This window comes from Triticum aestivum, chromosome 3A (assembly GCF_018294505.1).
Source record: "Triticum aestivum cultivar Chinese Spring chromosome 3A, IWGSC CS RefSeq v2.1, whole genome shotgun sequence".
In the NCBI taxonomy this organism is placed as follows: domain Eukaryota; kingdom Viridiplantae; phylum Streptophyta; class Magnoliopsida; order Poales; family Poaceae; genus Triticum; species Triticum aestivum.
Genome location: NC_057800.1, coordinates 678,073,348 through 678,100,617, shown reverse-complemented (window position 1 = coordinate 678,100,617; position 27,270 = coordinate 678,073,348). Strand labels below are relative to the sequence as shown.

At 51.2% G+C, this 27,270-nt stretch overlaps 1 pseudogene; it reads right to left on the bottom strand.

Moving 5' to 3' along the window:
- Positions 1-27,270, bottom strand: part of LOC123057135 (uncharacterized) — an 81,558-nt pseudogene that overhangs the window by 26,879 nt on the left and 27,409 nt on the right.

Sequence of the window (27,270 nt, the reverse complement as noted above, 5' to 3'; positions counted from 1 at the left end):
GCAGAAAGGGCTTTAAAAGAAATGCCACAATCGGACGTCTGAGCGACATCGCAGAAAGGGCTTTAAAAAGAAATGCCACAGTCGGACGTCTGAGCGACATCACATAAGGGGCTTTAAAAGAAATGCCACAGTTGGACGTCTGAGCGACATCACATAAAGGGCTTTTATTCACAAGTAAATAATACTCATAATAAACATTCAATTCATGAAAACAAACGGGTTAGTCCATCCACAGGAGTGATCATTTAACCGGACTTAGCACTCATGCGATTCACCGGAGTCTCTGTCATCAAAGCTGACAATTGATTAGGATAAGAAGGAACGAAACTTGACATGGAAGAGATGATTTGGAGGAATATATGACTCTGCAGAGTTTGTACAAAAATTTTCCCACAGTCAACGGATTTCCGTAGTCACGAAGGACTAGTTCCGTTTACGGTATTTCAGAAGAAAACACAGCTAACTAGTACACACCCATCCTACCTCTCGATGCTAGGAATCACCCTAGTCATCTTCCAAGAAAAACTTTTGAGACGGGGAGATCACAATCTCGAATAGCATGGGATCAAATTTATATACGCGCGCTCTAAGGGGTGCCCCCCTCTCGGTCCCAACCGGAAACACCCATGCCCCCTGACCGGATGACTGGCTTTAATCCAGGGCCATGGAACCATCATCACGGCCTCTCCTCTTTGGTGTGTACCATGAAAGCGGTTTGGAACTTACTAAACCATATTCCTTGCGGAAAACATGTGGTAGTACAAGGAAGGAAATGATAGGTACTGGACCGATATGGTTTGACACTGAAGTCACATAGTCTGGCGTAAGACTGGCATGCTACAACACTGCCGTCGTACCCATCCTCATGCCAACACATGGCCATTCATATTCACATTCATCCACGTATGGATCATCGAACTCACTTACCTCGTTATCACATAAAATAACGTTCATCGGTATACTCACCGGCATGCCATGAAACTAACTAAATGCAAAACATGCCAAGACACTCATCATATCAAAAGTTCAAACATGCTTGCCTGGTTCAGAGTAGTCGGAGCCTAGCTCGGTGAAGTTCGCGGCTCCGTCACCTCCTTCGGTATCTACGTTTAAAGAAGATATATGCGCTAACGTAAATACCAAGGAGAGCACAGAAGGTAAACCAAATATTTTTCAAATAAATCTGATAAAAAAACTAGACAAAATTTTAAAGAGAACAGAAAAAGAATCAATCAAAAATACTTTTCTGATTAAAAGTTATAAGGGTTTTTGTCCAGGGACTTATCTGTAATGAAACAGAAGATTTCCAGGGGCTAGTTTATAAAAGCAGAAAACGCTTCGGTAGCGATTACGCCAGCCCGAAGAGAAAACGTATTTGGCAGAAGGCGTTTTCAGATAACGCTTCGTTTAGAAAGGACAGAGAGGCTGACAGCGGGTCCCACTTGTCATGTTTAAATTTTCAAATGGGAGGGACGAGGCTCGTCGGCGCCCGAGAGCTGCTGTGGTCGCCGGCGGCGATCCACGGCGAGGCATGGGGATCAGAGGTTACCAATGTTCTCACCGTGTCCTTCCGCAACGGTGGGTGGTGGTGTTGGTCGCCGGTGAGCAGCACGTCGACGGCGGTCTCAACTCCGGCGGACGGTGGTTCGGGCGTGGATGGAGCTCGTCGGAGAGGGCTGCAAAGATTAAATTGAGGTGGGGGTTAGACTACTGGGTGCAAGAGAGGGCTACGGACGAGGTTTGGGCGCCGGAGGTGGCCTCACCGAAGTGAATCGAGCTGGAGGCCGAGGCGGGGCGAGGCGGCCGGAGCTGGGGGAGGAGACCTCCTCGAGGTCCCCCTAGTGGCCTGGCGGGGTGTTGGTGAGTAGTGGAGGTGCTGCGTGCACGAGAGTGAGCTCGGGACCCCTTTATATAGGCGGTCCGAGGCGGTTGCCGTGAACGAGGATCACCGGCGAGCGATTACGGTGGCGCAGTGCTCGATCGGGGTGGTTAGGGGGTCGAGCATCATCACGGAGGTCCAACGGGTCCGTTTTTGTGTTGAACTGGCCGGGGTTTGGGTGTTAAGGGCGAGCTCGACGGAACGGTGATGGTGCGGGCCCGTCGGCGGCGGAGAGCGCATTCCGTGCTTGCCGGCCACGGTGGCTGTGCTACGGGCGTGCGCTGGCGTGCATGAGGCCACGCGGAGAGCCAGGGAGCGATGGGCGGCGCGGAACGGCGTTCTGTCGTGGTGTGCCTCCTGTTGGCCGCCACGGGAGGTCCCGACGCCGCAGAAGACGCCGGCAAGGGCGAGCCAGCGCGCTACCGATGCCAGGAAGGCTCCACGCACGCGTGTGCAGCTTCGGACAAGAGGAAGAGGCGGCGAGGAACGTGCCAAGGGCACTGTGGCCGCGTGACTGAAACTGACGGACTGAAGATGACACTGAAAACTGAATTTTCTGAACTATGAACAGTAACAGTGCCCACCAGGTGTTCGACCGAATGAAATTGGCCTCTGGTGATTTTTCCTTGAGCTGATTTTTGGTGGAGTGGCTTCTCCTTGCTCAAATAGGCTGCCTGAATTTTGGTGGAATTTTTGGAGGAGTGTAGATATGAATTTCTCCAAATTTGGCAAATCTAGTCCAAACTTGCAGAGACTGAATTTTGAAAAATTTGAAAAGATGAGGAGTGGATCAAGATGGTTCTGGGTTGTGGGTTCAAAGGACAATCCAGGAGAATTGGTTTGAGGTCAAAACTCAAATGCAATAGGGCACTTGCTTTGAAAATCTCTCAGGCTCCAAATAATTTTCAGAATTGAATTGAGGGAAAAATAATTGGAATAAAAATCCAAAACCAGTTTGGATTAGTTGGGACAGAGAATTTAGGTTGATCACAAGTTGTAGGGGAGGTTTTGGAGGGGTTTTACCACATGGGCAAGAATGCCAAGTCATGGTGGTTCCAAGATATGAAAATCCCAAATTTCATGGAGTTTCTTTTTAAAAGAAAAAGATTAAACTCCCAAAAATAATTTTGAGAGAGAACCAACAGAGAAGAAGTTTCAAAAGGTCAAACACCAAAGTTTGAAGCCAGAATAAAAACCTTGCCAAAGAAAAGAAAGTTTCTTAAGAGGAAGGTTTTCTGGAAAATTTTAAATGGCCTCTTTTCAAAAACCACAAAGTTTTTGCTGAAAACCAAAGTAAAAATTTTGGAGTGTCACAGACATGGCCTGTCGGCTCCATACTAGACCAGTCGGCGGGGCCCACCAGTCGGCGGGCCCCAGCAATTGGTGGAGAAGACGGAGGCCAGAGGCACTGACGGCTGGGCCCGCGTCCAGCTGGATTACCATTGTACCCCTGGGGGTAGGCCTATATAAACCCCCCAGGGCACCCATGCAAAGGGTTGGAATCCATTAGCTCTAGACCAGATCATATAGGAGGGAGAGAGCTTGCCCTGCCCTCTCCTACCTCCAGGAAACAGCTCAAGGAGCAATCGTGTAAGCACTTTGCCATAGTGATCATGCGGAGACCCCGAAGAGCAGCAGTAGGGGTATTATCTCCCCGGAGAGCCCTGAAGCTGGGTAAGATTCGCCGGCGTGCATGTCTTCGCCTCATCCCATTTCCAGGCACCGGCGACGTTCTACTCGCCCCCACCATGATAAGCCATCCTTTGGCATATGTCGCACCCAACCCCCGACAAAAATCGCATCATTTCCTCCGTCGGAATGCCCCGCTCTTTGTTGGGTCAGAAAGTGGCTTCAACACAGACACAAAACTAGGAATTCTCACAAAAATTAAAAGTGGCTTGAACACAAACACCAAACCAGGAACTTTCAAAAAAATTACTCAGATCTACCCATTGGGGCTAGCGAAAATTGCAAAGATATACCGAATGATGCCAATTAGTAGGGACCATAGAAGTTACAAAGATCAATTGCTAACTTCATATACTGGCCAGATGCAACTAGATGGGCGTCCGGTAGCCATTAAGGAGATAGAGGTTGAGGACGCCAGATGATGGGTGTCCGGTCGACTCATTGGATGGGTCCTCCACGTACTGGCCGGCATCTCTTTCTCTCTCTCTCTCTCTCTCTCTCTCTCTCTCTCTCTCTAAAAAGTAAAAACCTGCGGAACCATGAGACTCTCCCACAGAAGCGTTTGGCGGCGAGTGCTACATTACCTCTGATTGCTTAGCCATGCATTGACGAGCAAGTTTGGAGCCTTGGAGACAGTGTACGTGCATGCAGTGCATGAATGCATGCAGCTACAAGTTGAGAAGGCCAGCTACGTCCAGATCTGTAATGATAGAAAAACTTTATTGCATGTTTTATTTACAAAGTAACCTACTATCAATTGAAATGCGGCCAGAGTAACCTGCAAAACACCTAGGTGTCTACTGAAATATGCCCGGAGTAACCAGAAACCTAAGCAGAAGAACTGCCCCCGAAGCAAATCAACATCACGCAAGATTTTATCAGGCGCAACAATGGCCTGCAGCGACGGACAGACATGATGCTTTGCCTGAAAGCTCCTGAATCATGATGAGTTGATGATCACCAATTTGTCCATTTCAAAAACATGGCAGCAACAGCCTGTAGAACACACACAGGATTACCCTCTAAGAGGACACCATAAAGAAACAAGGTTACAACCAACTCAGCAGGAGATAAACAACATGAGTATATATAGGTAGAAGGTGATAAGGTAGGAGTAAACGTCGATTTCTTGTACACAACACTACATAAGCTACATGCTTATCCATTTGCATATTTCTACTTCTCTATACTATATGTGCAATAATATAAAATGGGACTTCCATATATGGTATATTGAAGTCTCATCAGACATCACATACTTTATGTGCTAATTTCAGCATTAACTGGGTGTTATAACCTTAACTTTGAGCATTAGTATGAATTCAAACACACTTGTTAGCAACATGAGAAGCTTCCAATTTAACTTGAATTTGAATAAAAATTTGCTAAAACAAAAGTATCATGATACATCGGATCGTTTACAGTGAAAAGTAAATGGTCATGACATGTAAATAATTGCACACAAGACATCATACTATAAATACTCACCATATATGTATGGTGCTAAAACATCTATGGACGTACCTCATTAAGCACTTTCAATGCAATTTTTAGAAATACCCATTTTTAATTACACTATTGGAGGTGCAGAAATTCTACAAGGAATACCAATAGCCCAGTATATAAAACACCAAACAAACATACAGTCGCCAAACCTGAGTTCTAGAGACCCAAGACATCTAAAAATACAAATACCAAAATGTGTATAAAAAAGTGGTGCACGGGTACAAAGGAACCCTACATTTTCTATGATGGTGACTAGATTAATAAGCATAGCCGTTTGGTTGTATAGTAGAGGTACAAAGGAACCCTACATTTCCATGTCACAGGTGTGATTGCCTGATATGCTTCATACCATGAAAACATAAGCAATCCTCATCTATGGGTAACTATATGTTCTAACAATAACTAGGTTGAAAGTGGCATTGTATCTTATTTATTTGATGCCACTGAATAATGCAGTCAAGATGGTATGAATGCTTGTAGGGAAGTGCAACCAAGGATTCACCTTTCTCAAAATTCCTGCGAAAAATTACACATCTACCAACAATAATTATATGTTAGCATGCCACTTTAATAATATATATTATTGTAAGGCTATGAAAATTAAAAGTATTTGAACGTACTGTTCTGTCTTGCCATATTGCATATCTTTTGTGTTGTAAGTTACTAAAGCTAAGGAAGAAAGTGTATCAGTAGAGAGACATCTACTTTCTGTACTAACCACTTAACCCAATGCAACTAATTCCTGAAATCATGACTAGAAGTCTAGAACCATTAGCATTGCATCTTGGAACTTCAGATGTAAGCCCGCGCACCAAAGGGAATAAAGCAAAAATAACTTGGCTCATAAGAGTACTCATCTGGATAAACCTTGCCATGAATCATGTATTTCTTCAGTAACATGCCGATTTGTAAATGTGAGGTACTCTGTCAAATTTGGCTGGTTAGTAAGCAAAAACACGATACCAAAATTTGAACAAAGATAAAGTTCTCCATGCATAAATTAGACGAATTGGAGGTGCATGCCACAATCCCTGGAGAAAACATGGCAGGAGGTAAATGTTACCACTTATAGCATACTATCTACATCATAAGTTGCTTTTGGCTTTGATTTCTATATTTTGGCTTTGATTGCTATATCAGAGAATAATTTAGCTCTACCAAGGAATTATGCCATTGCTTCATTTAAAATAAATAAGTACTCCTACTTCACTATATGTCACACGCATTAACAAAATAAGCATTGTTGTCGGTCCAAGGTCATTTAATCAAAACTTGAGTGCTCCCAACTTCCGACTTCAAATAAAAAATTAAATCCATCCAAGAAAAGGAAACATAAATCACTACCTGCACAGCGTTTATGTGATAATCAACATGCTCCTCTGCCCACCCTACAAAGCAAAAGTAAAGCTGCACATCAGCAACCCACGCGAAATGTGAAATGAGCTGAAAAACAAAACATACTCACAATCGCTGATCCTAGCGAGGGGCATAATCCATGTGATAACCTGTACTCTGCAGGGTCTAGTGCTGGCTCCATGTCCTGCACCTCCCCATCCTAATTGAACCCCTCCTCTCCAAAGCCTCGGAGAGCTCGTCCTCGCCTTCATCCTCGCAGGTAGCCCTCACCCTCAGCCTTGAGTGTAACGCCCATGATGCGGCTATATCTCCCACGTGTCGGGGCATGACTTAGAGGCATAACCGCATTGTGGTTTTGTCGCAAGAAGGGTCATCTTCACACAATCCCATGTAATGAACAAGAAAGGCATAAATAGAGTTGGCTTACAGTCGCCACGTCAGACAAATATCAAATAATTCATACATCATTCAGAGTACACACATAGTCTGACTACGGACAAATCCAAATGAAAAGATGATAAATCCAACTGCTAGATCCTCGATCGTCCCAACTGGGCACCACTACTGATCATCGGGAAAAGACACATTGTAACGACCAGGGTCCTCGTTGAACTCCCACTTGAGTTTGATAGCATCACCTGCACTGGTATCATCGGCACCTGCAACTGTTTTGGTAGTATCTGTGAGTCATGAGGACTAAACAATCTCAAAACCCGCGAGATCAAGACTATTTAAGCTTATAGGTAGGATAAGGTAATAAGGTGGAGTTGCAGCAAGCGCTAAGCAAATATGATGGCTAACATACGAGTACAAGAGTAAGATGAGAAACTACGCAACGGACGTGAAGCTAGAAGTGATCAAGAAGTGATCCTGAACTACTTACGTTCAAACATAACCCAAACCATGTTCACTTCCCGGACTCCACCGAAAAAATACCATCACGGCTACACACGCGGTTGATTCATTTTAATTAAGGCAAGCGTCAAGTTTTCTACAACTGGATATTAACAAATTCCCATCTGCCACATAACCACGGGCACGGCTCTCGAAAGTTCATACCCTGCAGGGGTGTCCCAACTTAGCCCATCAAAAGCTCCCACGATCAACGAAGGATATTCCTTCTCCCGAAAAGACCCGATCAGTCTCAGAATCCTGATTACAAGACATTTCGACAATGGTAAAACAAGACCAGCAAGACCGCCCGATCTGCCGATAAATCCCGATAGGAGTCACACATATCTTGTTCTCAGGGCACACCGGATGGGCCAGACATCGGGTTAGCTGAGACCCTGGTTGCCTAGGGGGCGCTGGACATCGCCCAAGTTGGACCAGCACTCAGAGGAACACTGGCCCAGTGGGTTAAATAAGGATGACCCTCGGGTTTGGAACTCCTTAGGGAAAAGTTTAGGTTGTTGTTAGGCAAAATGTTAAAACCAAGGTTGGGCCTCGCTGGAGGAGTTTTATTCAAAGCGAACTGTCAAGGGGGTCCCATAACCCCAACCGCGTAAGTAACGCAAAAATTAAGGAACATAACACCGGTATGAAGGAAACTAGGGCGGCAAGAGTGGAACAAAACACTGAGCAAAAGGCCAAGCCTTCCACCCTTTGCCAAGTATATAGATGCATTAATTAAAATAAGAGATATTGTGATATCCCAACATATCCATGTTCCAACATGGAACAACCTGCAAGGCACCTACAACTAGCAACGTGTCGGGGATGCTGGTTCCACCAACACCTATGGGGACAGGGCCCCTTTCGGTTCGGCGGGGGGTGGAGGTCGCACAAAGAGCGGATCGAGGCGGTACACGCGAGCGGTTTTTACCCAGCTTCGGGCCGCACGGATGTGTAAAACCCTACTGCTGCTTGTTTGAGTGTATTGAATTCTTGCTCAGGAGCGACGGACGCTGCCAGACTGAGCGTGAGAGTGTTCCTGGTGTTGAATGAGCCGAACTGGCCGAACTAGCTGAACCCCTTCTACGTTGCGCCTGGGCCTCCTTTTATACTCTCAAGGGGTCACCGACAGGGGGCAACATAGACAAGAAGGGTAAAAATGGAAAAGGATGCGGTAGGTGCAGCTACCGCTACTGTGGATACAGTGCACCCTACCTAACTCTGACGGCAGGGGACAAGGGCATTAAATGCCTGTCTGAGTTGCTTAAACAGTGCAAAAAGTGACCGTTAGGAGCGCCACCGTTTGCCACGATGGCCTTCTCTTCATCTCCGCTTGCCACCTCGCACCCCTAGCTGCACAGCCCCCTGCCACGTGTGCTTGGGAGAGTCCTAGAGCGACACGTTAGCAGGTGTGCTGGAGCGCAGGCACGAAGTGGGGGTTTCCCGCGGCGAGCTCCTTGCCGCGGTCGTCGTCTTGTCGTGTTTGGGAGCTTGTCGCTCACCGGGCCTTGCCGGGACGCAGGGCACGTCGCGGCAAGCTTTCTTGGTATGCCTTGAGTGGCCTTCCCGGCAAGCCCCTCTTGCCGGGGTCTCGTCTGCTTCCCGGCAAGCTCCTCTTGCCGGGCCTGGGTTGGCCTTCCCGGCAAGCTCCTCTTGCCGGGGCCTTGGTTGGCCTTCCCGGCAAGCTCCTCTTGCCGGGGCCTTGGTTTGAGGACTTTGTTCTTGAATGGTCTTCAAGGGAGCCACGGAGGGTCTTGGCGGTCACCCGTCAAGCCTTGCCGCGGGATGCTGCGACTGCCCGTGCACAAGTTCGGGGTACTAGGGTACCCCTACTCTAGTACACAGACTGGAGCCCCCGGGCCTGGGCCATACACGGTGCCGAGCGCTGTTGGGCCAGGCCCAAAACAATGCATGGGCACGCGCGGCCTAGGTCACGCCGCATATCTCTCCGCTCCCACCGCGCACGCCCAGAATGGCACGCGTCAAACGCGGCGTCGTGGGTGACGCGGGCGGCGTGCGCGGGGCTAAGCCCCTCGAGCATGCGTCAGGCCACGATGATGGGGACGGTTCACGCCCTCCTCCCTAAACGGAGGTAGGCGTGGGGGCGTGGTGCATTTACTGGACGAGGCCGGTGCGCGGTTTTCGGGACGTCCACTCCCCGCGATCACGGGGCGGAGCGAGGCCGCCTCACCCGTCACCTTGGTTCTGCATTTCCGCCACGCAGCTCCCATGCGCTTGGGGTCGCGGACGGTGGAAGTGGGAAACTGGGCCGTCGCGAGCAGAGGCAGCGGGATGGCCCCGACTCCCTGCTCTTCCCGTGCCTTGATTCACTGAGCGGGGCGGCCGAGCCCCCACCTCGCTCCTTTATAAAGAGCGGGAGGGGAGCACAGGAAACCGCACTCTCTCATCTCCTCCTTTCTTCAGCTTCTGCTCCCCTTTCTCTCATTCGCCATGGAGAAAGGGAACCCAGGCCCTTCATCGGTGGCGGCGAGGGTCGCCGCCAGACAGCGCATCTCTCCATCTTCCGCGCCCGTGGTGGCAGAGCCAGCCATAAGGGGAAGAGGGAGGGGGCGAGGTCGCGGACGAGGTCGAGGACGAGGTCGAGGCGCTCGGGGAAGAGGCGGATGGGGCGGCGCGTCAGCTTCACCTCCGACGGCGGCTCCTCCCCCCACGGTGGTCCATATAGGGGACGACCCTTGCGAGTTCTTCGTCAGGCTGCGCCGGGCGCCTCATCGCCGCCTCCGGCTTCCAGCTTCGTTTGCGCGCGCGATGGAGTTGGATCCGCCCGAGACACTGAGACTGCACATGAGGGGTTGTGGGATCAGTGGCACGCGAGTCCGCGTTGCATTCCCAGCCCCTAATGTGATGTATCTTGATCGAGGGTGGAAGACGTTCGCCCGCATCCACAGCTTGATGGAGGGGTTCACCCTCCATTTTAAGTTGATGGAGGGCGATCTCCTCTCCGTCAAGGTCTTCGGGTGCTTCGGCACTCGGGCGAAGTGCTGCGTGGACAACTCCTCCGACAGCGAAGGCTCCTCCTCGAGCGAGAGTGACGAGGAGGAGAGCGACAGCGACGACGAGGGTAGTGGGCGGCGGGGTAGCGGGTTCGACTAGGCGTCGGGCGCCGCTTCGCGCGGCACCGGCGGCCCCATCATCCGTGTCGCTGGCTCCTTGAACTCCTCGGGGTCGTCTCCTTGGGCGGCTGGCGTAGGGAGGCTGCGGAAGGGGAAGAGGGCTGGCGACAAGGCCGTCAGGTCGGAGTACGAGGGCGTGGTGCCCTCGACAGCATGCTGACGTCCTGCCGCCCCGTCTTCGAGCCCCGCTTCCGGCGCTGCCATCGCCGTCCAGCCTTCGGACGGCCCCCGGGATGTTCTCTTGGTGTCTTCTGGCACCCGTAGCTCGCCTAGGCACTCCTTTTGCCCTTTTCGCCTCCTTGACCTGCCTCCTAAGGAGAGGGACAGGAAAGGGATTATGGGCATCTTATCTTTTTAATTTGTAAGCCTTCGGGCCTTAGCTGTAACTAGAACTTGTAATCCTCTCTTTCATGTTTTTCATCCTCTATGGGCTGTACCTGAGTGGGATGTTTTTTAATGAAAAGGGGATGCTTGCCGGGTTATTTCTCTCGTGAGTCGAACCCATGTCAAGGAGCAAACCCTTGGTGTCCCTCGGACAGACATTTCATCTCCCGGCAACAAGCCCTGCCGCCTTCCCACGTCGCTCGACCTTTCTCACGCCTTTGACAGAGGCGGGAACGAGGTGGGTGCGGTCTCCTCGTTTCATCCCTTTGCTGCCGCGACTACGACCAAACTTGGCCCCGGGAACGAGCCCCAGGGCCTAGAGTTGAGGGAGCACGGTAGTTGCCGGGAAGAAACGCGGTTTCGCATTCCCCAGTCCATAAGAGGATGCATGATGAGGGATGAAAGACTTATCTGATATTGCAGCCCCCGGCAACTCTGGTTTGCCGTGGACGATTCTTGGCACTCGCAGCCCCCAGCGATACTGGCTCGCCGGGGCCCAGGTGCCGTCTGTTTTCTTCTTCTCTTGTCGCTACCAGTCATGTCATGGGAACACTTTATTAGAGGCGCGACAAGTTATTTTTGTAATATAACTCTATCTTAGGCAAAAAAATTGTTGTGTTACTTCCTTTACTCGACTCTTGGCTTTGTATGGTTCTGCCCTATGCTTTCTAGGGAAACTTGCCGGCGCAGGTACCCTTGCCGCGAGCGCCGAGTGCGGAACTTCAGCAGCCTGTTGGCGGGGTCGCTACCGACAAGCAACCTTGTCGCAACTAGTTGCAGCTCACTTAAGTTGTTGAGCGGACTCGAAACAACGTAAGGGCGCTAGCAGCTCACTTAAGTTGCTGAGCAGAATCGAAGCAAAGTAAGGGCGCTAGCAGCTCACTTAAGTTGTTGAGCGGACTCGAAACAAAGTAAAGGCGCAACTAGCTATGAGTTGGTTCCTCCACGCACAGGTTTTCCATACAAAGCACGGTCGTTCAAGGAAAATAACTCAAAAACTTAAAAAACTGATTGCTCAAGCTTTAGCAACTTAGCTTTTTTGTCGTCTGCTTCCCGGCAAGGAGAAACTTTCTTGAACGGCCTGGTCCACACCATTATCTTCTCCTTCCCCCCCCCCCGGTAAACCTTGTGGGCGAGGGAACCTTCCTTCTTTTGAGAAAGAAACAGAGAAATAAAGTAATGATATGGAGCCTTGGGCTCGTTATTGCTTACCGGGGTCTAGTGCTGCACAAAGTGTCAGATAACATATGCGAAAAAGGATTATAGCATAAAAAACTGACAAGATGTGCGGGGCACATGAGCTTTACTGGTGCACGGGGTCTGCGCCCGGCTTTGTACAAAGGATTACATGCAACAGCGGCAAGACTTGTACAAAAGGTGGTTGCCGGAAAAGCTTCCGGCAACCGCGCCTTACGGGTAAAACTTACGAAGATGTTCAATGTTCCAGGAGTTGCTCACCGGAATGCCATCTTCGGTCTCAAGGCGGACAGCGCCGGGCCTAGTGACTCGTTTCACCCGATAAGGGCCTTCCCACTTCGGCGTCAACTTGTTGGAATTCTTGGCGGACTGAACACGCCGAAGAACAAGGTCGCCTTCCTCGAAGCTCCTGGCTTTAACTTTGCGGCTATGGTAGCGACGCAAAGCTTGCTGGTAGCGAGCGGCTCGCACAGCAGCCTGGAGACGGTCTTCCTCAAGGAGCAGCGCGTCATCTTGTCGCAGCTGCTCTTGCTCGAGCTCATCATAAGCGAGCACTCGAGGTGACCCGTAAACGAGTTCCGTGGGGAGAACTGCCTCTGCTCCATAGACTAGAGCAAAGGGTGTCTGGCCAGTGGCTCGATTTGGCGTCGTCCTGATCGACCAAAGAACCACCGGCAGCTCCTCGATCCAGTTTCTTCCGCACTTGTGCAGCCTGTCGAAAGTTCTGGTCTTGAGGCCTCGCAGCACTTCAGCATTTGCCCTCTCCGCTTGACCGTTGCTTCTCGGGTGAGCAACAGAAGCGAAGCAGACCTTGGCGCCAAGATCTTGGACATACTGCATGAAGGTGCGGCTCGTAAATTGCGTGCCGTTGTCGGTGATGATCCTGTTAGGAACCCCGAAACGGCAAACAATCGACCTGAAGAACTTGACTGCTGACTGTGCTGTCACCTTCCTCACTGGTTCCACTTCCGGCCACTTTGTGAACTTGTCGATTGCAACGTACAAGAACTCAAAGCCCCCGACAGCTCGGGGGAAGGGGCCGAGGATGTCGAGCCCCCAGACCGAAAATGGCCAGGATAAAGGGATCGTCTGGAGAGCTTGAGCTGGCTGGTGTATCTGCTTGGAATGGAACTGGCACGCTTCACACTTGGTTACTTGTGCAGTTGCATCCTGGAGGGCTGTCGGCCAGAAGAAGCCTTGTCGGAATGCTTTGCCGACAAGCGCTCTTGCGCCAATGTGGTGACCACATATGCCTCCATGTATCTCTGCCAACAGCTGTTGTCCATCTTCCCGGCGAATGCACTTCAATTTCACACCGTTGAGTCTTATTCTGTACAGTGTGTTGTCGACAAACTTGTACATACTTGACTGCCGGGCTACTCTTTCAGCTTCTTCTTGCTCTTCGGGAAGCTCTCCTGTCTGAAGGAAATGGACAATCTGCTGCGCCCATGCTGGAGCTTGTGGCTCGACAACAAGGACTAAAGGCGTATCTGTTGCTGCGGGAACATCCGCTTCTACGGCAAGAACCTGCGGTTCGGCCGGAGCGTGATATTCCCCGGCAAGCTTGCCGGAGCAAAACTTGTCGGGAGCGTTTGCTTCAACGGAACAAACCAAGAGGTTCGCCGGAGCAGACTGCTCCTCAGCACTCTTGGCGTCGATCTTGGGGACCTTCTTGGCGGCGGCTTCGGGAAGCTCTGCCGGAAAGTAGTCACCAGAAACCAACTTCCTCTTCTTATTCTGTCCAGTTGATGGTGTCACGGATGGTTGAGTCAGCTTGAGCACAAAGATCCCTGGTTCCACAGGTAACTTTAGTGCAGCGCACTTTGACAGGCCATCAGCAATGTCATTCTGAGCTCGCGGAACGTGTTCCATTTGCAGGCCGTCAAAGTGTGCTTCTAGCTTTCTCACTTCATCAACATAAGCTTCCATCAATGGACTCTGGTAGTTCTTGTTCACTTGGCGGACGACAAGCTGCGAGTCACCCCTTACAATGAGTTTCTTGATCCCAAGGTCGGCTGCGATTCTGAGGCCGGCAAGCAAACCCTCATACTCTGCAGTATTGTTCGTTGCTTGCTCCTTGGGAAAGTGCATCTGGACTACGTACTTGAGGTGCTCTCCGGTGGGTGCGATAAGCAGCACGCCAGCACCGGCGCCTTGCAGCGAGAAGGCACCATCAAAGTACATCAGCCACTCTTTGCTTGTCTCCTTGACGGGGATGCTCGTCTCTGGAATTTCTTCATCTGGAGTTGGCGTCCACTCTGCTATGAACTCTGCCAATGCCCTGCTTTGGATCGTTGCAGTGCTCTCAAACTTGAGGCCAAAGCTTGACAGTTCCAATGCCCACTCGACAATCCTGCCTGTTGCTTCTGGATTCTGCAGTATCCTCTTCAGCGGAAAGCGAGTGACAACTGTGATCTCGTGTGCCTGGAAGTAATGGCGCAGCTTTCTCGAGGCCATGAGAAGGCCGAAAAGCAATTTTTGCACACCAGAGTACCTCGACCTAGCCCCCTGGAGAAGGGAGCTGACAAAGTAAACTGGGCGCTGCACCATCTTCTTCTGCACCTCCTTGCACGTCTGCGCAGATTCATCTTTGTCGGGACCAGAGCTTGTCGGAGAAGCCCCCTGCTTGTCGCTGGATTCACTTGCCGCGGTTGCTGGCTCATCGTCCGCCTCCCTCTCCGCTACTAACGCAGCACTAACCACTTGATTGGTTGCCGCTAGGTACAGCAGCAACTTCTCTTGTGGCTTAGGTGCGACAAGTATTGGAGTGGAGGACAGGTACCTCTTCAAGTCCTGCAGCGCGGCCTCCGCTTCCGGAGTCCATTTCATTGGACCTGCCTTTTTCAATATTTTGAAAAACGGCAGGGCGCGCTCAGCAGACTTAGAGATAAACCTGCTGAGAGCAGCCACGCAACCGGCAAGCCTTCGCACATCCTTGACGCGCTTCGGTGCTTCAATCTGCTCGATGGCCTTGATCTTGTCGGGGTTGGCTTCAATTCCCCGCTGAGACACAAAGAACCCGAGAAGCTTGCCGGAAGGGACTCCAAACACGCACTTCTCGGGATTGAGCTTGAGGTTGATCTTGCGCAGATTTGCAAAAGTTTCATCTAAATCTTGGATCAGGGTAGCCTTGTCCTTGCTCTTGACCACTATATCATCCATGTAGGCTTCCACATTTCTGTGTATCTGTGTCTCAAAAGCGACATGGACTACCCTTGCAAATGTTGAACCAGCATTCTTCAACCCAAAGGGCATCCGTATAAAACAGTATGTGCCGCAAGGGGTGATAAATGCGGTTTTTTCCTCATCTTCTTCTGCCATGAAGATCTGATGGTATCCTGAGTATGCATCAAGAAATGAAAGCAAATCACATCCAGCTGTGGAGTCAACAATCTGGTCAATGCGCGGCAAGGGAAATGGATCTTTGGGACAAGCTTTATTGACATCAGTGAAGTCTATACAAAGCCTCCATTTCCCGTTCGCCTTGCGCACGACTACAGGATTGGCCAACCACGTGGGATGGAGCACTCCTCTGACAAGGCCTGCTGCTTCCAATTTCCTGATCTCTTCTGCAATGAACTCTTGGCGCTCCACCGCTTGCTTCCTGACTCTCTGCTTGACGGGCCGCGCATGAGGACAGACGGCAAGGTGGTGCTCGATTACTTTCCTGGGAACACCGGGGATATCAGACGGTTGCCATGCAAACACGTCGACATTCGCCCGCAGGAAAGCAACGAGCACGCTTTCCTATTTGGGGTCAAGCGTGGCACTGATGGTGAAGGTACCACCAGTGCCGTCCTTCTTGGCGGGCACCTTCTTGGTCTCGGGTGGAGCTGCCATCGTCTTCTTGCACTTGCCGGTGGAGCTCGATGGTGCGTCCTCGACGGTAGCGCAGCACTCCGAAGAGGTGCGCTTGCCGGAGTGGGCATCAGAGCTCTTGCCGGACTTTGTCTTCTTCTTCCCCCCGGGAGCTTCAGCGGCAAGTATGTTGTGATCAGCTGCGGCTGCTGCTTCCCGGTAGATTTTGTCGGCGCAGATAAGGGCATCCTTCTTGTCGCCGGGGACAGAGATGACACTTATCGGGCCTGGCATCTTGAGCATGTTGTATGCATAGTGAGAGGCTGCCATAAACTTGGCGAGCGCTGGACGGCCAAGGATCCCATTGTAGGGCAATGGAAAATCGGCAACGTCAAATGTGACCCTCTCAGTTCTGAAATTCATCTCGCTGCCAAATGTGACCGGCAGCGTGATCTTTCCCTTCGGCTTGCTTCTTCCCGGGCTGATTCCTTGGAATGTGCCGGTCTCCTCGAGCTCGCTGTCAGGGATCTGGAGTTTCTGAAGGACCGCGGAGGAGATCAGATTCAAGCCGGCCCCGCCGTCAACTAGCATCTTCGTGACCTTGAGGTTGCGGATAGTTGGTGAAACCAACATCGGCAAGCACCCGACCGCAGTTACGCGATTAGGGTGATCCTCAATGTCGAAGATGATAGGCGTGCTGGACCATTTCAGAGGCTTGCGCGACTCTAAGGATGGCTCTGCTGCATTCACTTCCCGCATCCACTGCTTGAGTTGGCGGTGCGAAGTATGCAGAGAAGCACCACCGTCAACGCACAGGACCTCTGTGGCTTTCTGAAATTCCTGCTCATCGGCCTCGTCATCATCCATGTCTTCATCGTCGTCGTCATCTTCATCCTTGTCGCAGCCGCGGGGAGGTCTGTCTCCTTGCCGCTGCTTGGCCTTGCCGCGGCGTCCTCCTCGGCCGAGACGTTTCTTGCCGGATCCACCAGCACCTTCCTGGGCCTTCTCCTTGTCGCGCCGCTCGTACTCAGCTTTCTGTAGCTCAACGAGCTGCTCAACCTTCTTGCAATTCTGGAGATCGTGACCCCTGGTGCGGTGGATCTTACAATACTGCTTGCCGGAGCCGTCCTGCTTGTCGGCGGCCGCCACAGGCTGGGCCTCCTTGTCGGAGCCACCAGCTTTAGCTTCCTTGGCGCCACCTCCGTTGCCGGTCTGCTCGACAGCTAGCACTTCCTTGCCCTTTTTCATTCTGTTGTTCCGCCGCCGGCCTTTCCTTGTCGGGGCGGCATCCTCACTGTCAGATCCTCCTGCTCCTGTATCCTCTCCGGGGAGCCTCCTCCCCTCTTCAGCGCGTGCACACTTGTCGGCCAGGGCATAAAGCTCACTGACGTCTCTGATCTTACACATCGCCATCTCCTCCCTCATCCTTCGGTTTCGCACGTTCTGATGGAACGCGCTAATGATCGCGGCGGGGTGGACGTCTGGGATGTTGTGCTGTACACGGCTGAATCTCTGAATGTACTTGCGCAGTGGCTCTCCTTCCTTCTGGGCGAGCAGATGAAGATCGCTTTCTTGGCCATGTGGTTTGTGGCCGCCTGTAAAGGCGCCGACAAACTGATGGCACAGATCAGCCCAGGAGGATATGGAGTTGTCCGGCAAGTGCATGAGCCAGGATCTGACATTGGGCTTGAGTACCAGCGGGAAGTAGTTGGCAAGGATCTTGTCGTCCCGTCCCCCGGCAGCCTGCACCGCGATGGTGTAGATGCTGAGAAACTCCGACGGATGCGTCTTGCCGTCGTACTTCTCTGGTACGTCTGGTTTGAAATTCTTTGTGCTGGGCCACTGGACTTGCCGCAGCTCACGGGTGAATGCAGGACAACCTACCGCGTACGGCAGATCGCCTGGTTCCCCTGGCGCATGCATGTCAACAGAGGGCCCAGCGCGCTTGTCGGATTGACGTCGCGCTTCTCTTCGGCGCTCGATGCGGGTTCGAGCGTCTTCTTGTTGTCGTTCATGGAGAACTTGGCGCTGGTCGCGACGAGCTCGTGGGTCCGACGACGCGGTGGAGCCGCTGTCGGGGTGGACCCGGCGAGTCGGCGACTTTGGCCTTCGTAGTGGAGAGTGCATGGAAGTCGCACCTCCCCCGGTCTTGTTGCCATCGGCTCGCGTCCGGCTGTCCTGCCGCGGCAGCGAGGTGCTTGGTTGCCGCGCAGTGTCGCCGTTGGCGAAGCCGATGAGGCTCTGGATAGTGGCCCTCCATTCGTCGGTCTTGTCCGCCGTCGGAGGATAATCCAGGAGTAGCTGGGCCCGCGCCAAGGCTTCCGCTGGCGTGGTGGGCGGCAGAGGTGAACGGTGCGAGGAGCGGGACATGCTCGGACTCCTAACCAAGTTAGAAGGAGCAGTGTCCCGTCCAGGCGACCGCACCTCACTGGGGCCAGCATGCTGGCGTGCATGCTGGTCTTGAACGCCACGCGAACCACCAGCTTGATCTTGGGCCAGCGGACGTATGGTGCTGCGAACGCTATGACGCTGCTGGTCCCGCCCTTCCTGAGATGGGCGCGGTGGGCGTATGGACGCCGAGGTCTGCGCGGCCTTGTCCTTGGACTTGGCAGCGCTGTGGGCACCCTCGTCGATGTCCATTCTTCCGCCGGCGTCCACTCCACCGTCCGCCTGCTCCGGAGGTGGTGGAAGCGACGCAGACGGGGCTGTTGCCCCCGAAGCCTTCTTCTTCGGTGGCATGTCGGTGAAGACGATGAAGATTTAGCTCGCGTGCACGCCGGATCGGGTTCGCACGATCTCGACGCCCCCTACCTGGCGCGCCAGAGATGTCGGGGATGCTGATTCCACCAACACCTATGGGGACAGGGCCCCTTTCGGTTCGGCGGGGGGCGGAGGTCGCACAAAGAGCGGATCGAGGCGGTACACGCGAGCGGTTTTTACCCAGCTTCGGGCCGCACGGATGCGTAAAACCCTACTGCTGCTTGTTTGTGTGTATTGAATTCTTGCTCAGGAGCGACGGACGCTGCCAGACTGAGCGTGAGAGTGTTCCTGGTGTTGAATGAGCCGAACTGGCCGAACTAGCTGAACCCCTTCTACGTTGCGCCTGGGCCTCCTTTTATACTCTCAAGGGGTCACCGACAGGGGGCAACGTAGACAAGAAGGGTAAAAATGGAAAAGGATGCGGTAGGTGCAGCTACCGCTACTGTGGATACAGTGCACCCTACCTAACTCTGACGGCAGGGGACAAGGGCATTAAATGCCTGTCTGAGTTGCTTAAACAGTGCAAAAAGTGACCGTTAGGAGCGCCACCGTTTGCCACGATGGCCTTCTCTTCATCTCCGCTTGCCACCTCGCACCCCTAGCTGCACAGCCTCCTGCCACGTGTGCTTGGGAGAGTCCTAGAGCGACACGTTAGCAGGTGTGCTGGAGCGCAGGCACGAAGTGGGGGTTTCCCGCGGCAAGCTCCTTGCCGCGGTCGTCGTCTTGTCGTGTTTGGGAGCTTGTCGCTCACCGGGCCTTGCCGGGACGCAGGGCGCGTCGCGGCAAGCTTTCTTGGTATGCCTTGAGTGGCCTTCCCGGCAAGCTCCTCTTGCCGGGGTCTTGTCTCTTCCCGGCAAGCTCCTCTTGCCGGGGCCTGGGTTGGCCTTCCCGGCAAGCTCCTCTTGCCGGGGCCTTGGTTGGCCTTCCCGGCAAGCTCCTCTTGCCGGGGCCTTGGTTTGAGTACTTTGTTCTTGAATGGTCTTCAAGGGAGCCACGGAGGGTCTTGGCGGTCACCCGGCAAGCCTTGCCGCGGGATGCTGCGACTGCCCGTGCACAAGTTCGGGGTACTAGGGTACCCCTACTCTAGTACACCGACACAACGCTATAAGAGGGGCTTAGCAAAAGCGGTAACTTAGCCAAACAACGGTTTGCTAGGAAGGTGGGTTAAAGGCTTGACATGGTAATATGGGAGGCATGATAAACAAGTGGTAGGTAGCGCGACATGGCAATAGAATGAACAACTAGCAAGCAAAGATAGAAGTGATATCGAGGGTAATGGTCATCTTGTCTGCAGAGTTCTCAGAGTTGTCGAAAGCTTGCTCCTCGTTAGTGTACTCAACAGGTACCTCGTTCACGAACTCGTCTCCCGGCTCTACCCAAAGCAAGAACACAAGCAACGGAACAACAATCAATCACGGCGCAATGCACAAGCAACATGATGCAAGACATGACATGGAATGCAAGGTATGATGTGCAATTCGTATGGGTACTCCGGAAGGAAAAGGATGATCAAGGCATCAACTTGGCAAACCAAGTATGCTGCTGGAAAGATGAGGTGATTTCGGTCGAAATCGATATAAGGATCACCGGAAATAGATGCATGGTTTGCAAATGACAAGCAAAACAAGAATGATGCAAATCTACGCTTAACAGCATCATAGCACTTAAGATGCAACAAGAAACTATGCTACAACACTCCAACATAGTAACAAAGCACATGGCATTAAAGTACATGTGAAGCTCTACAAATCATGAACATTGAGCTCCTGCTAGAACTCACTAGAACAAGCTTAAAATGGCATGGCAAAAATGCAAATGATAATAGCTTCACAGACTTGGAGAAAATACTAAACATGTCAAAAAAAGCATCAGGTAGCAATGTTTAGAGCTAGCAAACAACATGCTACAGGAACATATCATGGCAAACAAAGGCATGGCATGCTAGTACTAAAGGCATAGAGCAAAACTTCCTTACTGAACTTTAACCAAAGATGCATGGACAAGATGGTAGCATCAATGCAAACATGGCGAATGGTATGATCAGTTTCAGACTTGGAAGAAAAACAAAGCATGGCAGAAATAGATTCATGATGGCAACTTTGCAAGCTCATGCCACTCACCACAAAGCATTTCATTGTATAACAAGGTAACCAACAGTAAGTAGACATATTCATGAAGCTAAGCATGGCAAGAGCAAGTTCATAGGGTACTTGTATCACTAGCAAAACACATGGCAAAACTGAACCTCATGTTACCAATCTGCTAGCAACAATATTTAGCAAAAGTAGAGCATGGTAATGACAAGCTATAGTACTCCATAATTGCAACCAGAGGCATAAATGGATAGAGCATAATCATATCTTCAAAACAGTCTTACTGAACTACCTCAAAATGTGCATGGATCTACTGGTAGCAACAAGTTTACATAGCATCAAAATATAACAGAAAAAAGACTTAGCAAAATCACAAAGTGTCTGAAATCAGCAAGATCACAGCATAGCTAACTTTGCATGCTTGTGCTAGTCACCACAGAGCTCATAAAACTACAAGGCTTGCACCACTGTAAATATGGCATGATGGATCTGATAAAACATGTAGACATCATGCTCATAGCATGCACACACAAAATGCAACGAAAATGACAAATCAGCAAGTTATGTTGAATTCCAGCAGACAACATCATATAACACTTTTGCAACGAATGTTAGGGCATCAATATGGACATTAACATGCATGAAAATGACACTAACATGAATAGCATCACGAGATGAACATTTTAATATATCATATGCACAAAACGGAGCTATGAGCATGGAGATATGGCATGATGAACATGGGCACATGATGTAAGATTTTCAGGACTTGGAATTATATTCGACCTCCAGATCTAGGGTTTCAGCACGGAAACCGAGGTGGGGCCGGAGCAGCTCGCCGAAGTTGCAGGGGAGGCGGCGACCGGAGCTCGTAGAGGCCGCCAGCGAGGTGGAGGTCATCGGATCTGGTGTCGGGCGGCGCGGATCTGGTGGTGGCGCGGCAGATCTAGTCGGCCGGCGATCGTGGAGGAAGGCGGCGAGGCACGGACTTGGCGGCGGCGTCTCGCGGCGGACGGTGGCGGAGACGGCGAAGGATGGCGGCACCGGCGGGAAGGGAGCGGGCGGCGGCAAAACCGGGCGGGGGCGCGGGCCAAGCGGGCCGGAGGAGGCGGCTGCGGGCCTCGCCGGGCCACGGCGGCGGTGGGAGCGAGGCGAAACGTGTCGACTCGTGAGTGGTGCGGGGCGCGGCGGCGGACGCCTCCGGCGCCGTCCAGACGTGTCCGACGCGGAGAGGGGAGGTGGCTAGGGTTTGGATCCGAGATTTTGGACGGGGAAGGCATATTTATAGGTAGGGGGGCTAGGAGTGTCTAAATGAGGTGCGGTTTTCGCCCACACGATCGTGATCCAACAACGGAGAGCATGGAGGGGGTTTAGATAGGTTAGTGGGCTGTTTTGGAGGGTTGTTGGGCTGCAACAAGAGAGGGGCTTTTACGGTTACCCGGTTAACCGTTGGGGCATCAAATGACCTCCAAATGGAATGAAATTTGAAAGGCGGCCTACGGGTGACGTACCAAGGCCACTCGACAAATCTCGGCCCATTCCGAGAATGTTTTTCTCCAGCGGGTGCAACGGGTGCATGTGGGAGTGTCGGATCGCGAAACGGACAACGGGGAAAATGACCAGATGCATGAGACGAACTCGAATACAAAAGAGATGCACATGATGCCATGAAATGAGATGCATGACATGAACAAAATGCAAAAGGAAAGACAAAAACCCAACCACAGAGGGAATATCATATCACATAGCCGAAAATGGCAAGAGTTGGAGTTACAAATATGGAAAGTTACATCCGAGGCGTTACATTGAGATCATCATCCCCATCACCATGAACACCGCCCATGTGCTCCTAGAGGTGGGCGCGGTGGTGGTGCTCTAGCTCCTCATCATGCTCATGCTCGTAGCTCCCGTCCTCTGAGCTCCCATAATCGCTGCACTTGCCGGCTCCATTCATCCGCAACATCATGTACACCCTCTCCTGCATCTATCCAAAAGGGATGTTATATGTTGGTCGCACCCTAAAAAAAATTAGAACATCGAGATATCAGTCGCGCACCTCGGAACCCTAGGGATGGGGACGGGACAGCCAGGGCCGCGAGATCTAGCCAACTTGATGCTCCTGGATTTCGGCATGGACCTGGCTAAGGACCGTAAACGAGTGCCGCGCCACGCATCGCCGTCGGCCTCGACCGTCACAGCGGCTTCCTGCGGAAGCGTCGGCCGACGGGTGCTGATTCTGGTTGGGGTTGCGGTCGGCGCCGGGCCTCTCGCCGCTTGTAACGCCCTTGATGCGGCTATATCTCCTACGTGTCGAAGCACGACTTAGAGGCATAACCGCATTGAAAGCAATGTCGCAAGTGAGGTAATCTTCACAACAACCCATGTAAATAAATAAAGGGGAAAGGTACATAGTTGGCTTACACTCGCCACGTCACACAAATACATAAATAAGTCATTACATTCATCCAATACACTCAGGGTCCGACTACGGTACCAAAATAAAGATCAACCCCCAAATGCGACAAATCCCCGATTGCCCCAACTGGGCACCACTACTGATCATCTGGGAAAGACACATAATAACAAAGAGAGTCTTCATCGAACTCCCACTTGAGCTCGGTCATATCATCTGGAGCGACATCATCGGCCCCTGCATCTGGTTTTGGAAGTAATCTGTGAGTCACGGGGACTCAGCAATCTCACACCCTCGCGATCAATACTATTTAAGCTTATAGGTAAGGTAAGGTATGATGTGAGCTGCAGCAAGCGACTAGCATATATGGTGGCTAACAAGCGCAAATGAGAGCAAGAAGAGAAGGAAAAAGCACGGTCGAACAACTATGATCAAGAAGTGATCCTAGAACAACCTACGTCAAGCATTACTCCAACACCGTGTTCACTTCCCGGACTCCGTCGAGAAGAGACCATCACGGTTACACACGCGGTGGATGCATTTTAATTAAGTTAAGTTTCATGTTATCTACAACCTGACATTAACAAATTCCCATCTTCCCATAACCGCGGGCACGGCTTTTGAAAGTTCAAATCCCTGCAGGGGAGTCCCAACTTAGCCCATCACAAGCTCTCACGGTCAACGAAGGATATACCTTCTCCCAAGACAAACCGATCAGACTCGGCATCCCGGTTACAAGACATCCTCGACAATGGTAAAACAAGTCCAGCAACACCGCCCGAATGTGCCGACAAATCCCGATAGGAGCTGCACATATCTCGTTCTCAGGGCACACTCGGATGAGACTAGCTACGAGTAAAACCAACCCTCAAGTTTCCCCGAGGTGGCCCCGCAGGCAGCTCAGTCGGACCAACACTCAGAGGAGGACTGGCCCAGGGGTGTTTAAATAAAGATGACCCTCGGGCTCCGGAAACCCAAGCGAAAAAGAGGCTAGGTGGTGAATGGTAAAACCAAGGTTGGGCATTGCTGGAGGAGTTTTATTCAAGGCGAAATGTCAAGGGGTTCCCATTATAACCCAACCGTGTAAGGAACGCAAAATCCGGGAACATAACACCGATATGACGGAAACTAGGGCGGCAAGAGTGGAACAAAACACCAGGCATAAGGCCGAGCCTTCCACCCTTTACCAAGTATATAGGTGCATTAAGATAAACAAGATAATATTATGATATCCCAACAAATAAACATGTTCCAACAAGGAACGATCTCCAATCTTCACCTGCAACTAGCAACGCTATAAGAGGGGCTGAGCAAAGCGGTAACATAGCCAAACAACGGTTTGCTAGGACATGGTGGGTTAGAGGTTTGACATGGCAATTTGGGAGGCATGATAAGCAAGTGGTAGGTATCATAGCATAGGAATAGCAAAAAGCGAGCATCTAGCAAGCAAAGATAGAAGTGATTTCGAGGGTATGGTCATCTTGCCTGCAAAGTTTTCAGAGTTGCCTTGATCCTCGTAAGCAAACTCAACGGGCTCCTCGTTCACGAACGCATCTCCCGGATCTACCCAAACAAGAACAACAAGCAAAAGGAGCACAATCAACCACGTGCAATGCTCAAGCAACATGATGCCAACATGGTATGATATGCGGGATGCGGTATGTGATGCATATGCAAGATTTGCAAAGGAATTATTGAACCTGGCCTCAACATGGAAATCCAAGAGTGCCACTGGAAAGGTAAGATGATTTCGGTTGAAATCGATATAAAGATCACCGGAATCGGATGCACGGTTTGGAAACGGCAAGCAGAACAAATATGGCACCCTGCGATAATCAGCAAGTGACCATCTAAATGCATCAAGATAAATATGCTACAGCACTCAAACATGATAACAAAATACATGGCAGGGATCCACTCATGATGCTTGACAAAAGATGAACACTGAGCTACGGCTAATTCATCCATTAATAGGTTCAAACAAGCATGGCAAAAGTGCAAAAGATTACTGATTTCAGACTTAGTGAAATTAACAACAAATCAGGAATTTATCATCAGGAAGCAATCTTTAGAGCACGAAAACTACAAGTTACAGGAACATATAATGGCAAAGCAAGGCATGGCATGAAGCTACTCTAAGCATATAACAAAAGTCCTTGAGTGACCTTGAGCCAAAAGGGATCAGAAAATACAATTGCAAGCATGTGAACATAGCAAGAACATAAACAGATTCAGACTTGGTGAAAAACTGGAGCATGAAAAACAGATTAACAAGTAGGCATGTTTACAAGCTCGATGCACTCACTACAGAGCATGGCATGACAAACTAAGCATACACCCATCAAGAAGACATGGCATAGAAGCTAGACATGGCAAGAACAACATCATAGAATGCACGGATCAATAACAACAAGCTGGGCAAAATCGCTAAATAGGTTAACAATCTGCCAGGAACATTTTATAGCAAAAGTAGAGCTCGATTGACTCAAGCTAGGGTTCTCCATAATTGCAAACAAAGACATGGATGAATAGAGCACAACAATATTAACAAAACATCCTTACTGATCATCCTCAAAAGAGGCATGGATCACTAGGAAATAACATGAACATATGGCATAAAAACAATATCAGGACAAGGACTTAGTGAAATTCTAAGTCCCTGAAATCAGCATCATTGAGTAGGCTACTTTGCATGCTTGTGCTAGTCACCACAAAGATCACAAAAATACATGGTGACACCCCTGTAAAGATGGCATGGCATTCTACAAAACACATGTAGAGCTCAGGATCATAGCATGCACACATTAATCATAGCAAAAATGACAAAAGGCCATTTGCTAAAACAGATCTGAAATATTCCTCACATAGCCCTCTTCCAACAGCATTTTGGGTATCAAGATGAAATGATGTACTCATCGAGACGAACATTTTGATATGCTACACGCACGAATCGGAGCTACGGATGCAGAGTTATGGCATGTCAAACTATGCAAAAAAATAATAGGAGGAGAGGGAAAAGTCAACCCTCAAGAACAGATCTAGGGTTCCTGTAGCTTCACGCAATCCGAGGTTCGCCAGCGAGGTTGCAGCGGCTCCGGCGAGGAAGGAGATGCGACGGGGAGGCGAGGGAGAGGCTGATCCAGCCTCTCCTCACCGAATTCGGGCGGCGGCGCTGACGAGGGCGGTGCGCGGCGGGGAGGGCCGGCCGGTGGTGCGGCGAGCTACGCAGGGCGGCGTGGCGAGCTCCGGCCACCGGAGCTGGGCGGCGCGGCGGAGGAACAGGCGCGGGCGGCGGCGCGGGGTCGGGGATGAAGGGGCGCGGCGCGGGCGCCTCTGGCCCGGGCGCGGCGCGGGCGGGCCGGCGACGGCGGGAGGCGGCAAAGTGGGGCTCGTGCACCATGTGGCGGCTCGGGACCGGCGGCACGATTGTATCTGGCGCGTCCGGACGTGTCCGGCGCGCTGAGGACGAATGGACTAGGGTTAGGGTAGGATTTGACCCGGAATTTTCGGGGGAGATCTAGTTTTATAGGTATAGGAGCTAGGAAGCTCCAAATGAGGTGCGGTTTGTAGCCACGCGATCGTGATCGAACGCTCTAGATGATAGAAGGGGTTTTGCTGGGTTTTGGGCCACTTTGGAGAGGTGTTGGGCTGCAACACACATGAGGCCTTTTCGGTCCCTCGGTTAACCGTTATAGTATCAAACAAAGTCCAAATGGCACGAAACTTGACAGGCGGTCTACCGATAGTAAACCAAGGCCGCATGACAAGTCTCGGTCCAATCCGAAAACGTTTAACACCCACACACGAAAAGAGGTAGAAAGGGACACCGGAGGACATAGGAGCGCCGGAATGCAAAACGGACAACGGGGAAAAAGCTCGGATGCATGAGACGAACACGTATGCAAATGTAATGCACATGATGACATGATATGAGATGCATGACAAAGACAAAACACACGTAGACAAAACCCCAACAACGAGGAAATAAAATAACTCAGTGCCGGAAACGGCAAGAGTTGGAGTACAAATAAGGTAAATTACAGCTGGGGTGTTACACCGCTGCTACTCCCTTTTGAATCCTCCTTGGGCGTGATAGTGCGGTGCGGGGTGAAAGGGATCTGGTATATATATACTCCCTCCGTTTCTAAATATAGGTGTGTCAGATCA